The 16,965-nt window shown below is 39.2% G+C and overlaps 1 protein-coding gene across 9 annotated transcripts in view; it reads right to left on the bottom strand.

Moving 5' to 3' along the window:
* Nucleotides 1-15,355, bottom strand: part of LOC126248892 (serine-rich adhesin for platelets-like) — a 63,239-nt gene extending 47,884 nt beyond the window's left edge. For 3 of the 9 annotated variants that reach the window (XM_049950358.1, XM_049950361.1, XM_049950359.1), the window contains exon 1: nt 14,761-14,975. The gene's annotated coding sequence lies outside the window, so the exon portion shown is untranslated. The other 6 variants (XM_049950353.1, XM_049950356.1, XM_049950362.1 and 3 more) reach the window with 4 other exon arrangements.
* Between the last annotated feature and the right edge of the window lie 1,610 nt (nt 15,356-16,965).

Here is a 16,965-nt window from a genome sequence, read left to right as displayed (position 1 = left end):
AGGTAAAAATCTCATTCTGGAAACATCGTCCAGGCTGTGGCTAGGCCGTGTCTCTGCAATATCCTGTCTCTCAGGGGTGCCAGTTCTACAAGGTTTGCAGGAGAGCTTCTGTGAAGATTGGAGGGTAGGAGACGAGATACTGGCAGAAATAAGGCTGCGATGATGGGGGGTTGAGTCGTGCTTGGGTAGTTCAGACAGTAGAGCGCTTGGCTGCAAAAGATGAAGGTCCCGAGTTCGAGTTTCAGTGCAGCACACAGTTTTAATCTGGCACAAAGTTTGAAATATATCCTCCTTGGAATGTGGTAAGATGAAAATTGAGCTTTAAATACTCCAAATGAGTAAAAAGTTTAGAACTCTCATAAGTGCTGTTGTAAAACTAAGATATCAAGACAAAATAATTTTCAGGAGCCTTTTAGTGAATGAATGTCTTTCTATATCCTGAAGAAAATATATTTTTTTCTGAGGTCTCAGGTGTACAGTGTTCTCCATTGAGAGAAACCTCAAAGTGCACTGTAATCTACTATGAATGAGTCAGTAACAAACTCTTTACACTATTGGGGAGTGGGATAGATTGTTTCATATAAGCTTATCCATAAAGAATTTTCTATGTTACTAATTTCTGGCCATGTTTCATTAGCTATTTCTAACCCAGTAGTCTGTCTAACACTGAACCACCACTGCATTTGCTCCATTTGTTTTCCTAATACACATATCAATAATTCACTATTCAGTGCAACAGATAATTCCATTTTTTTTTTTTTTTTCATTTGAAAATGATACTAGTATCGCATATTCAGGGCCATACTGAAACATAGAGCAAACAATGTATTGGAGGGTAATTGTTCACAGTTAATGATAAATGTGTGCTCATGTAATTTCAATATGAGGTACAGCAAAGACCAGGCTTTAGTTGAGCAATGGGTCATGTAATTTCAATACGAGGTAGAGCAAAGACCAGGCTTCAGTTTATCAGTGGGTCACCCAGTGACCTATACTGGCACACAGCTCAGTTTCAATAGATTCTCATCAAGTCTGACTAACATGAAATCTGCAGCATGGCAGAAATATATAGAAGCTTCAGGTAACATATACTAAAAATAACTCACGCAAAACATACTTGGGAAACTCCAAGTAAGAATCTAGGAATATCATTCAGCCCTGTAAACACCATTCCCCCAATGGCTGCCAAGATAACATTACACTACTAATAAATTGCATTTGCAGTAATTATTACCATATAGAGCCTGTGGGTGGAAAACAAACCTTAATCTATAGTGTTCTAATAAGTGCCCACAGCCATACAGTGATTTGCCTGTGTTCTAATATGTGTTCTCAATTTTCTAGAGAAATATCTGCTTCATCCAATTTACTGTCTTGCAAACAAACATACAACATAGGGTGTAAGAAGCTTTTTTTCTTTTTTTTTTAAAAAAAAAAACTCATAACAGTACTCCTGGAGAGGGTCTCAATCACGAAAACTAGTATAACAATATGTGGAGACATGAATGTCAACACATAAGATGAGGGCAAAATTAGCAACAGCTTCCTAAACATTTTGAACACTTTCGGTGTGGCAAGAATCGTAAACACTGCAACGATGATTTTAAAAAGTTCAGTTTCAATTTTTGACCATGTACTTATGGGCACTGACAGGGAAAACTAAGGTATTTATACGAGATCATGGCATTTCAAATTATTACTGTCAGATAATAGAGCTAAAAACATGCTCAATGAAACTTCCTGGCACATTAAAACTGTGTGCCGGACCGAGACTCGAACTCGGGACCTTTGCCTTTCGCGGGCAAGTGCTCTACCAACTGAGCTACCCAAGCACGACTCACACCCCGTCCTCACAGCTTCACTTCTGCCGGTATCTCGTCTCCTACCTTCCAAACTTTACAAAAGCTCTCCTGCGAACCACGCAGGAGAGCTTCTGTAAAGTTTGGAAGGTAGGAGACGAGATACCGGCAGAAGTGAAGCTGTGAGGACGGGGTGTGAGTCATGCTTGGGTAGCTCAGTTGGTAGAGCACTTGCCCGCGAAAGGCAAAGGTCCCGAGTTCGAGTCTTGGTCCGGCACACAGTTTTAATCTGCCAGGAAGTTTCATATCAGTGCACACTCCGCTGCAGAGTGAAAATCTCATGCTCAATGAAAGCTGTGAAACTGCAGGCCTACAAAAGGATCGTCTCAGATCATAAGGTACATACTTTTTCTATATACTGGCAAATCTAACCTGAGATGAAATGTATACGGTAAGCAATGTAGATGCTAAGTCCTCTAAATTTTGCACATTATTTAAATTAATTTATGAGGTGACACTTCCAAAAGTAGACATTCCTACTGCTGCAGATAGGAAAACAGATGGGTAACTGCAGGTTTTAGAAAGTTCCCACAGACACCCAATTTTCTTAGTTCCTTGCAAGAGCATTGCACTAACCCACATATCCTTGAACACTATCAGAAGTATTTAAAAATATATTATATTTAAAAAACAAAGAAAAAACCATTCAATGACAAGTTATTATGTAATTCAGCAAATAAAAGCAAAGTGGTGTGGGAGGTTATAAACCAAGAAGTTGGAGAGGGCACACACAGGGATAATAGTACACATATCAAAAATGAGGATAGAATAACAGGAAGTCCGCAGAAATTAGGAATGTTTGTAAATGATTATTTCTCTGGCATTGCAAAGACGGTGCAGAAAAATCTTTCTAAAACACATTTAGCACCCACAAAGGTTTCCACAGCATTCACAATCATGATGTTTCCCTCAACAGATTTTGAAGTTAGAAATACAGCATAACAATAGTCAGCAGGTATAGATGAGGTTCCCGTCTCTGTTCTGAAGGCGTGCATACAACACTAGTTAACAAACATAATAAATGAATCTTTTAGTTCAGGCGTTTTTTCCCAGAATAACTAAAGCAAGCATGGGTGTAGCCATTGCTAAAGAAAGGTAATGCGGAGAGAACTGGAAACTAATAGCCACTTTCACTATTCTCAAAAATAACTGAAACAATCACGAAAGATAGACTGATGAACTATATGAATAAACAAACCATCTTTAATGAAGCACAGTTTAGATTCAGAAGTAGAAGTAGTATAACAACACCCATTGCAGAATTCATGAAGATGGTACCCGATGCTCTCAAAAACAATGATTGTGTTACAGGCAATTTATTAGACTTGTCCAAGGCTTTTGAAACCTCTGACCATAAAATACTATTGAGCAAGCTATAAGTGCTAGGTATAAGGGGGACAGCGAATGACTGGTTTTAGTCTCACTTCAAAAAGAGGATGCAAAAGGTGAAGAATGTTCAACCATCTGCTGATGATAAATGTTTGGTACAACGACATTCAGACAAGATACATAAATCACATTCCACATAAGCAAGACATGGAAAAAAGTTCTCTTTGCTGATGACATCAACATCGTAGTCACTGATAAGACATCAGAACGCCTGTTAGAGAAAGTGGATGAAATGCTAAATGATGTTTACAATTGGGCAGTATGTAATACATTAATGCACAACAAAAAGAAAACAAACAGTATGCATTTGAGCATAAAGAGAGGAACCAACTCTTGTCACATTAAGAATAATAAACACGTAGATTGTGAAGCAAACAACAAAGTTTTTAGGGATGGACATTGATTGTCAGCTATTATAGTATGTACAAGGATACTGGCAAAGATAATATCATCAACATATTATGTTTTTAGGGTGTTAGCGTCAGGTCATAACAGCCAATGTTGTGACATATTATGTCTACATATACTCAGTTCTTAGCTATGGGATTCTTTTCTGGGGATCGAAGTCACAAAAAAGGACACAGTTTTTCCAATTGCAAAAAAGGCCATAATAATAATAATAATAATTACTGAAAGTAGCTGTCGGGCTCACTGTAAAGAGTAAAGAGCTACTTAAAAAATTAGGCATCCTTACTGTACCAATTGAGTGTGTACATCAATCTGTGGTGCATATCGGACAAAATATTACTAAATACTGCACTAATAGTTCTATTCCTAATCATGGAACAAGAGCTAGTTTGGAGTTATATTCAAACAGGAAAAACAACCAAAAACCCAAAGCAGTGAACCAGGGCATAAAATTGTGTAACAAATTGCCAAAGGTAGTGGAAAAGATTACTAAAACACATTTGTTTAACAAGGCAGCTAAAATGTTCTTCACAAGTAATGCATATTGCACAATTCAAGATTACTTAGAGGACACACAGTAGTGGATAGTAATGAATGGTGACACTACAGTACCTTATCACATTTCAATACAGGGTTAGGGTTTACCACTTTCACAAGGATCATGTGTGAAGCTGTATAAAGCATAACAGTTACGTCTGCCAAATGAGGCAATGCAGCTGTTAGGATGCTGACCTCATATTGATGATGATGGAGCTGCTCTGTCCAGCCACTCTGATTAGGGTTTTATGTGGTTTTCCTAGATCCCTATGGCAAATGACATGATGGTTCCTTAAACTAGGCCACTGTCATACACCTGTCCTATTCCCATATGCTACCTGCCTATCCTCTTAAAGCATGTTATACGTGCTGTGTGATGTATTTTGCTCTGCTGATTGGCACTGTATTACCTCGACAAACCCTGTATCATTGCGAGATGATCCTTGGATGAATGAACAGAAATACAAAATAATTTGCAGAGTGACATCAACAACAATTTGGCGGGGAGAAATCACACAGGGAATTCCATCACATGAAATAATTGGTTACCCACTGCTGTTACAGTGAATTGCATGGTATTTCATTTGAAATAGGAAGCAAAACCAGTTTTCTGTGAATCATAAAAGTGTTCCAAATACGTAATGAAGACACTGGCCTCTCCCTCAACAAGCCAAAGCCAACAGCGGGTGTGTTTGAGAGAGAGAGAGAGAGAGAGAGAGAGAGAGAGAGAGAGAGAGAGAGAGAGAGAGTTTCCTTCTTGTACGGTTATTTATTTAGCTTAACCAGAGTGGAGTGATATGTTTAACAAGAACAGTTGTTCCTCATTAAGGCCAACATATTAATTATTAAAACAACTACAAAAATCTCCAATCCACTCTACTTTTTAAGATGATGTGTGGTTGGTGATGGAAATGTATCTGGGTCTGAAGAGCAGTTTATTTATCATAAAACAAAGCACTGTGAACTAAACAATTTGGTAAATATCTCAAATTGAGCAACAGTGAAATGGAATTGTCTTTACCGTAGGAATTGTACCTGGTATGCGACAACTCCTACTCCCATGAACCATGGACCTTGCCGTTGGTGGGGAGGCTTGCGTGCCTCAGCGATACAGATGGCCGTACCATAGGTGCAACCACAACGGAGGGGTATCTGTTGAGAGGTCAGACAAACGTGTGGTTCCTGAAGAGGGGCAGCAGCCTTTTCAGTAGTTGCAGGGGCAACAGTCTGGATGATTGACTGATCTGGCCTTGCAACACTAACCAAAACGGCCTTGCTGTGCTGGTACTGCGAACGGCTGAAAGCAAGGGAAAACTACAGCCGTAATTTTTCCCGAGGGCATGCAGCTTTACTGTATGGTTAAATGATGATGGCGTCCTCTTGGGTCAAATATTCCCCCATTCGGATCTCCGGGCGGGGACTACTCAGGACGTCGTTATCAGGAGAAAGAAAACTGGCGTTCTACGGATCGGAGTGTGGAATGTCAGATCCCTTAATCGGGCAGGTAGGTTAGAAAATTTAAAAAGGGAAATGGATAGGTTGAAGTTAGATATAGTGGGAATTAGTGAAGTTCAGTGGCCGGAGGAACAAGACTTTTGGTCAGGTGAATACAGGGTTATAAATACAAAATCAAATAGGGGTAATGCAGGGGTCGGTTTAATAATGAATAAAAAAATAGGAGTGCGGGTAAGCTACTACAAACAGCATAGTGAATGCATTATTGTGGCCAAGATAGACACGAAGCCCATGCCTACTACAGTAGTACAAGTTTATATGCCAACTAGCTCTGCAGATGATGAAGAAATTGATGAAATGTATGACGAGATAAAAGAAATTATTCAGGTAGTGAAGGGAGACGAAAATTTAATAGTCATGGGTGACGGAATTCGAGAGTAGGGAAAGGGAGAGAAGGAAACATAGTGGGTAAATATTGATTGGGGGAGAGAAATGAAAGAGGAAGCCGTCTAGTAGAATTTTGCACAGAGCATAACTTAATCATAGCTAACACTTGGTTCAAGAATCATAAAAGAAGGTTCTATACATTGAAGAATCCTGGAGATACTAGAAGGTATCAGATAGATTATATAATGGAAAGACAGAGATTTAGGAACCAGGTTTTAAATTGTAAGACATTTCCAGGGGCAGACGTGGACTCTGACCACAATCTACTGGTTATGAACTGTAGATTAAAACTAAAGAAACTGCTAAAAGGTGGGAATTTCAGGAGATGGGACCTGGATAAACTGAAAGAACCATAGGTTGTACAGAGTTTCAGGGAGAGCATAAGGGAACAATTGACAGGAATGGGGGAAAGAAATACAGCAGAAGAAGAATGGGTAGCTCTGAGGGATGAAGTAGTGAAGGCAGCCGAGAATCAAGTACGTAAAAAGACGAGGGCTAGTAGAAATCCTTGGGTAACAGAAGAAATATTGAATTTAATTGATGAAAGGAGAAAATATAAAAACGCAGTAAATGAAGCAGGCAAAAGGGAATACAAACGTCTCAAAAATGAGATCGACAGAAAGTGCAAAATGGCTAAGCAGGGATGGCTAGAGGACAAATGTAAGGATGTAGAGGCTTATCTCACTAGGGGTAAGATAGATACTGCCTACAGGAAAATTAAAGAGACCTTTGGAGAAAAGAGAGCCACTTGTATGAATATCAAGAGCTCAGATGGAAATCCAGTTCTAAGCAAAGAAGGGAAAGCAGAAAGATGGAAGGAGTATATAGAAGGTCTATACAAGGGCGATGTACTTGAGGACAATATTATGGAAATGGAAGAGGATGTAGATGAAGATGAAATGGGAGATACAATACTGCGTGCAGAGTTTGACAGAGCACTGAAAGACCTAAGTCGAAACAAGGCCCCGGGAGTAGACAACATTCCATTGGAACTACTGACGGCCTTGGGAGAGCCAGTCCTGACAAAACTCTACCATCTGGTGAGCAAGATCTATGAGACAGGCGAAGTACCCTCAGACTTCAAGAAGAATATAATAATTCCAATCCCAAAGAAAGTGGGAGTTGACAGATGTGAAAATTACCGAACTATCAGTTTGATAAGTCACAGCTGCAAAATACTAACGCGAATTCTTTACAGACGAATGGAAAAAATGGTAGAAGCCGACCTCGGCGAAGATCAGTTTGGATTCCGCAGAAATGTTGGAACACGTGAGGCAATACTGACCCTACGACTCATCTTAGAAGCTAGATTAAGGAAGGGCAAACCTACATTTCTAGCATTTGTGGACTTACAGAAAGCTTTTGACAATGTTGACTGGAATACTCTCTTTCAAATTCTGAAGGTGGCAAGGGTAAAATACAGGGACCGAAAAGCTATTTACAATTTGTACAGAAACCAGATGGCAATTATAAGAGTTGAGGGGCATGAAATGGAAGCAGCGGTTGGGGAGGGAGTGAGACAGGGTTGTAGCCTCTCCCCGATATTCAATCTGTATATTGAGCAAGCAGTAAAAGAAACAAAAGAAAAATTCGGAGTAGGTATTAAAGTCCATGGAGAAGAAATAAAAACGTTGAGGTTCGCTGATGACATTGTCATTCTGTAAGAGACAGCAAAGGACTTGGAAGAGCAGTTGAACGGAATGGACAGTGTCTTGAAAGGAGGATATAAGATGAACATCAACAAAAGCAAAACGAGGATAATGGAATGTAGTGGAATTAAGTCGGGTGATGCTGAGGGAATTAGATTAGGAAATGATACACTTAAAGTAGTAAAGGAGTTTTGCTATTTGGGGAGCAACATAACTGATGATGGTCGAAGTAGAGAGGATATAAAATGTAGACTGGCAATGGCAAGGAAAGCGTTTCTGAAGAAGAGAAATTTGTTAACATCGAGTATAGATTTAAATGTCAGGAAGTCGTTTCTGAAAGTATTTGTATGGAGTGTAGCCATGTATGGAAGTGAAACATGGACGATAAATAGTTTGGACAAGAAGAGAATAGAAGCTTTCGAAATGTGGTACTACAGAAGAATGCTGAAGATTAGATGGGTAGACCACATAACTAATGAGGAGGTATTGAATAGAATTGGGGAGAAGAGGAGATTGTGGCACAACGTGACAAGAAGAAGGGACCGGTTGGTAGGACATGTTCTGAGGCATCAAGGGATCACAAATTTAGCATTGGAGGGCAGCGTGGAGGGTAAAAATCGTAGAGGGAGACCAAGAGATGAATACACTAAGCAGATTCAGAAGGATGTAGGTTGCAGTAAGTACTGGGAGATGAAGCAGCTTGCACAGGATGGAGTAGCATGGAGAGCTGCATCAAACCAGTCTCAGGACTGAAGACAACAACAACAACAACAACAACAACATGCGACAACTATACTAGATTTCCAAAATATTTAGGAAGGGTTAGTATATCAGACCCCAGGATAAGAGGGACCTACCTGTTGGCAACAGTTACCTACCCTTCCTTTTTGAACTTCTCACGAGCTACCCCACTTTCCTCAGGGGCCAGAGACAGTAGTTATGTGCCTGCAAGTTGTGAATGTGTGCGTGTTTTCTAATACAGAACACCACCTTTTGGCCAAAAGCTTAAAAATATAGCAGGTCTTATCATTGTGCCTGCCTGTGGCTCATCGTCTCCTCTCTATGGGGAATAGCAATCTATCCGTTTCATCATATTGCCATCTTAATGAAAGAATGCCTTCATTGCTGAAAAACAGGCTGTAAGAATAATATGTGGTGCTCACCCATGATCATCCTGTAGACATCTGTTTAAGGACTGCTGCTTCAGGATATAGTTATTCTCTCATGAAATTTGTTGTAAATAATACACTGCAGTTGAAAAGAAACAATGATATACACAATTACTGTACCAGAACAAAAATGACATTCAATACACCACATTAAGGCTATCTTTAGTACGGAAAGGGTTGTACAATGCTGCACCCAAAATTTTTCATCATTTACCCAGTGATGTAAAATGTGTCTGACACACAACAAAGTTTAATTTGAAAATAAATGAAAAAGTTTCACCTTGTTAATTCCTCCTATTCTGTGAAATAATATCTGCTATTGTAATCTGTAAAAGCTGGTGGTTACTCCCATCTCTAAGTCATCTTTTCATTATTTTCGAAAGAAAAGAAAGACTGTTGTCAATGATCAGGTCTATTTAGAAAATACTTAATGATATGAATATGAAAGACTCAGTCCACATCATTACTAATTATTGTGCAAATGACCCATGGAAAATTAAACTAACTAGCTCTCACTTCTTGAGGGAAAGTACTAGGCAGCAATTCTCTCTCATAATTTTACAGTATATATTCTTGGGTGGTTCTCTCTTCGAATATAATACTTCATTTCCATTTTTTTTTTATAAATTACTTTATAATGATATACAGACTCCTGTGGAAAACCTGATGACTGTACTGCATAATTCTAGCTTGTTCCCAATAGCTTCAATCACTTAGTCTGCATGATGGGGATATATTATCACAACACACAACATAAAGCAACTGTTATGTACTGTGGGATACAATACGTTTAGGGGATAGATTTACAAAAAAATTATTTGTCTTAATATTTATGAGAGAGAGTCGTGCCAAGGCATACCACTGCAGAGGGAAAGATTTGCTTGGGCATCAATCATCTCAATCTGGAACACCCTATATTAATTAATGCAGCACTTCAAGAATACCACAAAGTTATAAACTCTGTTCTTTACAAAAACTGGGTCTCAGCATTATATTCTTTCCCCAAACAATGGATAAGATAGGAGATGATTGCAGTAGAAATTACATTTTAGTGAATCCAAATTAAAGAATGATGTTTTACACTGACATGTTGTTACACAAGCTGTCAAGAATAAACTTCTCAGTATCCTGCAGGTGACAAGAAATTAGCACAGAAAACTATCCACCAACTTCATTTGAAATACAAATACAGGAAACTATAGACAGCAATAAATAATCTTATATACTACTATGAGACACATAAGTGGCAGTTTCTTTTCGTTATGCTTCATAAATTTTCACTAAGACGACTTCTCAGAAAACCGTGGTGCTGTAAATGGCAAACATGGGGAATTTTTCCACTATCAATCTCAACAGAAGGAAGAATGCACAGAGTTTAAAATCCCACTGATGATAAGGACGTTAGATATGGAGCAAACATTTCGATCTAGGATGAAAATAGTTGAGTCCTTTTAAAATGACATTTGTCATAGGAAACCTAGGGAAACCACAAAATACACTACTGGAAATGGAAAAAAGAACACATTGACACCGGTGTGTCAGACCCACCATACTTGCTCCGGACACTGCGAGAGGGCTGTACAAGCAATGATCACACGCACGGCACAGCAGACACACCAGGAACCGCGGTGTTGGCCGTCTAATGGCGCTAGCTGCGCAGCATTTGTGCACCGCCGCCGTCAGTGTCAGCCAGTTTGCCGTGGCATACGGAGCTCCATCGCAGTCTTTAACACTGGTAGCATGCCGCGACAGCGTGGATGTGAACCGTATGTGCAGTTGACGGACTTTGAGCGAGGGCGTATAGTGGGCATGCGGGAGGCCGGGTGGACGTACCGCCGAATTGTTCAACACATGGGGCGTGAGGTCTCCACAGTACATCGATGTTGTCGCCAGTGGTCGGCGGAAGGTGCACGTGCCCGTCGACCTGGGACCGGACCGCAGCGACACACGGATGCACGCCAAGACCGTAGGATCCTACGCAGTGCCGTAGGGGACCACACCGCCACTTCCCAGCAAATTAGGGACACTGTTGCTCCTGGGGTATCGGCGAGGACCATTCGCAACCGTCTCCATGAAGCTGGGCTACGGTCCCGCACACCGTTAGGCCGTCTTCCGCTCACGCCCCAACATCGTGCAGCCCGCCTCCAGCGGTGTCGCGACAGGCGTGAATGGAGGGACGAATGGAGGTGTGTCGTCTTCAGCGATGAGAGTCGCTTCTGCCTTGGTGCCAATGATGGTCGTATGCGTGTTTGGCGCCGTGCAGGTGAGCGCCACAATCAGGACTGCATACGACCGAGGCACACAGGGCCAACACCCGGCATCATGGTGTGGGGAGCGATCTCCTACACTGGCCGTACACCACTGGTGATCGTCGAGGGGACACTGAATAGTGCACGGTACATCCAAACCGTCATCGAACCCATCGTTCTACCATTCCTAGACCGGCAAGGGAACTTGCTGTTCCAACAGGACAATGCACGTCCGCATGTATCCCGTGCCACCCAACGTGCTCTAGAAGGTGTAAGTCAACTACCCTGGCCAGCAAGATCTCCGGATCTGTCCCCCATTGAGCATGTTTGGGACTGGATGAAGCGTCGTCTCACGCGGTCTGCACGTCCAGCACGAACGCTGGTCCAACTGAGGCGCCAGGTGGAAATGGCATGGCAAGCCGTTCCACAGGACTACATCCAGCATCTTTACGATCGTCTCCATGGGAGAATAGCAGCCTGCATTGCTGCAAATGGTGGATATACACTGTACTAGTGCCGACATTGTGCATGCTCTGTTGCCTGTGTCTATGTGCCTGTGGTTCTGTCAGTGTGATCATGTGATGTATCTGACCCCAGGAATGTGTCAATAAAGTTTCCCCTTCCTGGGACAATGAATTCACGGTGTTCTTATTTCAATTTCCAGGAGTGTACTTACGTAGGGATGGCTTAACACGAATTCGAAATGCAATCCAATCAAATATGAGTGCAGCATCCCACCAAGTAATGTTGAAACTCTGAAAGAAGGCACAATGAATAGTGGATATCAGTGTTAACCAATAGATGATGGATATGCATCGGTGAATTAGCAACAACATTAATCTGATAGTAGCCTAACTAAATGTGCCTCCAATGAATTTGCTCTGAAGTACAAGGGTAAGAGAAACATCTTTTTTTTAAAGAATAAATCGTTAAGTGTGGACTACCTAATAAAAGCTAGAGCTGAACTCTCACCTTAATGAGCATTTCATTGTTCAGTGTGCTAGTGAGTATAAAGATTATCCGTTTGTTAGATGTTTCTTAGTAATTCACGAACAAGAAAAGCAAAATATGCAACAAAAGAAATGAAATTTGATCCAGCTGCAAGATAAATTTTAAAGTCTACTCACATTCACAAAAAGTTAGGCCAACTGTGGATATAACAGCTACTCAGTTCCGTTGCACATCTCTCTAACTGCTCCATTCCCCCCTCCCCTCCCCCCACTTCCTCACTAATGGTAATGTGTAGTGCCACTAGTCAAAATTTCAAGACTGGAAGAATGATGAAGGAACTATTCATGTAGTGGACAATGAATATTTATATGGGAAACACATATACAAGGAATAAACATTCATTTTTCATAAAAGAATGTTGGCACCATATCCTCAAATCACATTTCTGCCATTCTCACAATGGGCATGTAAATGTGACTAATTTTACAGATGTTAGATTGGAAAATCACTTTTTTCCTTTTTTTGCCAGCTTCACCATTATGTCACCCAAAAGAGATCCTCTGTGAATATCTTAATATATCACACATCACTAACAACTGAAAAATTGTTGAGAGTCATTAAATTAGAGAATTTCGGATAAACTTTGAGGCCATAGTTTAATTTGGGTGTTCTCTCAGCGAGCTTTACAGTATACTATGCCTGATTAGTAAACTAGCCAACAAGCATGATGACAATGCAACTTAATGCTCATTGGACATTTCATTCTGCAGATACTGTACGCAGTACCAAGGACTAATCCCTCTCACCCTGAATCATTCATGGCATATTTTGAGAAAAAAAAATGCTTATGCCCAGGAAGTCAGATATGCTTGTGACAAAATTGTAGTTCAGAGAAGGGAGACCCCCTATTTGAATTAGTTAAAATTAGACTTCAGAAGCATAAGCTATTTCAATTCTTAAAGACTAGTGATGATAGGTGGCAACCTATATATCAGGTTCTGTATGGCCTTTCACATGTCATCAATAAATAAGATGTAATGTAAAACAAAACCACAATTTTCTGGAACAACTGAAATGCCAGTCCTACAATCAAATAATCAGAAACTAGACAACATTGTTATGGCAGTGATGTGCAAGAGAGGGCTGTGTTTAACTGTGGAGAAAAAATTGATAAGGATGAATAATAACAGGCAGTATCTAAGTCTAGCATCACAACAGGTAACAACCAGTGCAAAGAATAGTAAAGAACACATCAGCATGATATTCAAGTAAAGGGGAAAAAATCAGTATGTTTATTAGTTTCACATACTTTTGATCATCTTTAGCACATTAACCTGTCCCTTCAACTGACTAGTGTATTTTTATAAGCTGGAGCTCAGCCTACTGGTTAAATTGTGAGACACCCTAAAAAATTAAATTCACAAAATATAGAATTATGACCGTAACTTCTATGCATATAGATGATACAGTTAAGACATATTTAAACAAAATTATTTTTCTTTTTACATTTATGAGAGAGAGGCATGCCAAGTAATATCACTACATAGGGAAAGATTGATTTGGGCATCGATCGTATCAATCAGGAACACACAACCTAATTAATGCAGCACTCCTAGAACACAAATTATACACCAATGCTAAACAGTGATTGAAACAATTATAGCACAAGAGTAAAAGATGACTATTACATCAATTGTACCAAACTACAACTTGCCAGTAAAGTTTCTACTAGAGCAGGGTGCTTACTATACAACAGATTAGCAAACAGTTTAAAAAATATTAACACACTAGCAGGTTTAAAAACCAAAGAAAGAATGTGCTTCAAAAGGGCATGATTGTAAAGTGTTAAATAATGTTTTAAGGCCAGGCACCATTCCAAAAAAATTAGATTTTGCAGTACTAAACCAATATCTTCAGGACTGTGCTTCATATACTATGTCATTCATTGCAGCAGAAACTGTAATTGGTTGCCAATATGTTGTAAATTAAATTACTATTCAAAAATGGCTTTGCCTATGTTTTCATTAATTATTTTACATATATGGGTAAGTCTATTGTAAAATAATATATGTGCGCAAACTGTAATTTACACAGCAGATGAAATTTTAAATGCATAATGATGTATCCAATACCGCTCCAAACAACGATCAAGGATGGGTGAATAAATAAATAAATAAATAAACGTAAATTTTAATTTCCTTTATTACTGTAATTGCTACGACAAGAAAACATAGTCTTTCCAACTTTAAATAGATGCTGGACAGTATGGTAATCAAGCGTCAACTGCGCCGGTGAATAGAAGAAATGAAGCAAAATAATTTTTTCGTGGTATTACATAACTCACGACCAACGTCATTTTCGTGAGTGTGTAAGACACAAGACAGGAAAGACAATTAATGTCAAACAAATAAGAGAAACAAAGCATTAATGAGTTAACCCACGTCCAAACAGAATTTCATGGGTACGACGAACACGTAACATTCTTATTTTTTAACAGTATAATACTCGCACTTTTTTCAGTTTCCTTCACAGTTTTACGAAAAACGAAGATCCCGCATACAGGAAACGAGCTTTCAAAGCTACAGCTTACTAAACTGATACCACACCACAAACAACTGCATTTAAAACAGCCATACTACGTATTTACATTCAGTAAAGCGTCATCCAAACGTTGCAAATGCAGAGACAGTCAAGGCAACGTTATACCTGAAGCTACGCCTACAACACAAAACCGTGAAGATTTGTTAATCGGATTTTTACAGTGTTTGGAACGGAGCTATTTTGAAGCAAACCATTAGCCACCAGATCCTCAAACACAGATTTATTTAGTTCCATTAAAAAGAAGAAAAACAGTAGCAATGTAAAATAACCTTCGGGTAATGGTGGCCATTACAAAATGCACGCACGTACATACACACATTACACACACAGTCTTGAAATATGTGTTACATGTGTTCGTACAAAACATACCATACTATTGCGGAACTGGTTTCCTTACTCACATTTAACATTTTATGAATGTATTCAACAATGATCAGCCCAAAACCTGATTTTCACGTACGTCAATATAAAAGAAATCCTCAAAAAAATTAAATGTAAACTTTTCTTACCTACGTATTTCTTCAACTGCGACGAATCCCTTGTTTAAGTTCAACTAATTATAGCATTATTTCAATGATATGAAATACCATCATCGCGGCTCGCTCTAACATAAATGTCGCCTGCCCTCGACACGATCTTTGCCGCGAAGTCAAGTTCAGCAGAGAGATCAACTGTGTGGAAATCAGCAAAGAAGAAAAACCTAAGGTACTAAAATAGTGCCCAGTTTTGAGGAGAGTTTTAGATCCCTTTACAAGACGAAACAGACCATTATCTTATCGAAATTAAGAAAGTTTTCACTACCTTTTTTTTTATTTGTACGCGTCCTCTTTAGGAGCACTACATAATTTATCACATCCGTCATTCCCGTACTCTCTGGACTATTCAATCAAGTTCTGTGATGGTTTGATCTCTTTACGTATTTATGCAAAGGGGAGAAGATGGGACGTACGAATTTTGAAAAATAGGGAGAATATTACGTCCAAACAAAGAAGAGTGGTTGGAAAAGAGTAGGGAAATGAAATGTTATGTATACACATTTAAACTGACGAAGATAAATCCTTAACAAGCTGTAACATACACACATACATTAATACCTGTTCCATAGATCTTGAATACGACATTTCGAAATGATAATTATTTTATTACAGTTACTGCAACATATATAAGAATTAATCTATTGAGAAGAAGGAGTTGTCATTCAGAAGTTCTTTTAATTAGCTTTTAAATGTTGGTTGCTATCTGTCAGACTTTTAATACTATTTGGCAAATGACCAAAGACTGTTGTGGCAGCATAATTCACCCCTTTCTGTGCCAAAGTGAGATTTAATCCAACATAGTGAATATCATCGTTTCTTCTAGTGTTGTAGCTATCCACTTCACTGTTATTTTTGAATGGGGATGGGATATTAATGAAAAATTTCATAAGTGAATATATATATTGCGAAAGTACTGTGAATATCCCGAGTTCCTTAAATCAATGTCTGCAAGGTGCTCTTGGGTGGGCTCCAGCAATTATTCTGATTACATGCTTTTCTGCAGTGAATACTTTCTCTCTTAATTACGAATTGCCCCAAAATATGATGCCATATGAAAGCAATGAATGAAAATAGGCATAGTAGGCTAATTTACTGATATGTCTATCAGCAAAATTTGCAATAACCCTAATAGCATAAGTAGCTGAATCTAACTGTTTCAGCAGAGAATCGAAGTGTTTCTCCCAATTCAATTTCTCATCAATACACACACCCAGAAATTTTGAATATTCTGCCTTACCAACAGACTTCCGTTCATAGTCTATATTCATCAATGGTTTTAATGCTATTTGCTGTACAGAATTGTATAAACTGTGTTTTCTCAAAATTTAGTGAGAGTCCATTTGCAGTGAACCAGTTAATAATTTTCTGAACGACATTATTTGCAATTTCCTCAGCTGATTCTTGCTTCTTGGGTGTGATTACTATACTTGTATCATCAGCAAAAACAATTAGCTTTGCATCTTCATGAATATAGAGTGGCAAGTCGTTAATATATATTAAGAACAATATGGGACCCAAGACTGAACCCTGTGGGACGCCATTCTTGATACTTCCCGAGTTAGAGGGCTCTGCTGGTTTTTGAAGACTATCTCTACTGTTAATCTCTTTCTTTTGCATTCTTCCAGTTAAGTAGGAATGAAACCATTTGTGCACTGACCCACTCATACCACAATACTTAAGCTTATCTAGAAGAATTTCATGATTCACACAATCAA

The sequence above is a fragment of the Schistocerca nitens genome, chromosome 3 (assembly GCF_023898315.1).
Source record: "Schistocerca nitens isolate TAMUIC-IGC-003100 chromosome 3, iqSchNite1.1, whole genome shotgun sequence".
Lineage (NCBI taxonomy): Eukaryota > Metazoa > Arthropoda > Insecta > Orthoptera > Acrididae > Schistocerca > Schistocerca nitens.
Note: the sequence above shows the minus strand (reverse complement) of the source record. Positions and strands in the feature narration are given on the sequence as shown.